Genomic DNA, 897 nt, shown 5'->3' on the forward strand with positions numbered 1-897 from the left:
AGTAGTAGATCTACTCATCAAGGCGTGCTTGAGATTATCGACATCGGATGGCTTAATAGGATAAAGACCAGATTCACACCTCCCATTTAGGAGACTTTTCCTCGACTGTCGATCCTTTATAGAAAAATGTCAAGGATGGAATTCAAAAAATACGTCATTATCACGAGAAAATTTACGAACGGAAAGAAGATGTTTAGAAATTTCAGGCACATGCAAAATATTACGCAACGCAAGAGGACGAGTAGCAGTATTAATTAGAGAATGACCAGTATGCAAAACACGCAAACCTGCTCCATTGCCGACTTGAACTTGTTCACCTCCATGATAACGTTCACGCACAGCGAGACGATCCAGGTCACTGGTGATATGGTCCGTAGCGCCTGTGTCGTTGTACCAATTTGGGTCAATCTTGTAAGAGGAAGTAGCCGCCAGTGCCGTAGGAGGAGCAGAAGAAGGTTCATCTTGATAGGACTCATCCATCCTATGCCAGCAGCGTATAGCAGTATGCCCCACTTTGCCGCAGATCTGGCAGGAAGAACGAGCAGAAGGGCCACGACGATCACCAGCAGGACGAGAGGGTACATAACCTTGAGAACGACCACGGCCACGATCCCTACGCCCACGATTCTTTTGCTGACCACCACGACTAGCATAATTGGCAGAAGATCCAAGATTTAACTAAAGTTCAACACGACCAATATAATTGGCCGAAGATCCCGGATTTAACTGAAGTTCAGCCTGGTGTTGTAGTTAGCGAGCTTCATACGTCATTAGATGTGCAAACACATCATCAAGCGTGAGGGCTTCACTCTTGGTAGTCATTGAGGTGACGAAGGGATCATAGTCCGGGCCAAGATCAGCGAGAAGATAAGCGATCACATCATCATCCTGCAAGGC

General features: G+C 46.4%; 1 non-coding gene across 1 annotated transcript; it reads right to left on the bottom strand.

Annotated features, from left to right (window-relative positions):
- Positions 1 to 757: 757 nt before the first annotated feature.
- Positions 758 to 897, bottom strand: LOC147791482 (small nucleolar RNA Z247). Its single transcript, XR_015422336.1, has one exon. It is a non-coding gene; the product is annotated as a small nucleolar RNA Z247 (small nucleolar RNA).

The sequence above is a fragment of the Cucurbita pepo genome, chromosome 8 (genome assembly GCF_057944985.1).
Source record: "Cucurbita pepo subsp. pepo isolate OVF chromosome 8, ASM5794498v1, whole genome shotgun sequence".
NCBI classification, from domain to species: Eukaryota; Viridiplantae; Streptophyta; class Magnoliopsida; order Cucurbitales; family Cucurbitaceae; genus Cucurbita; species Cucurbita pepo.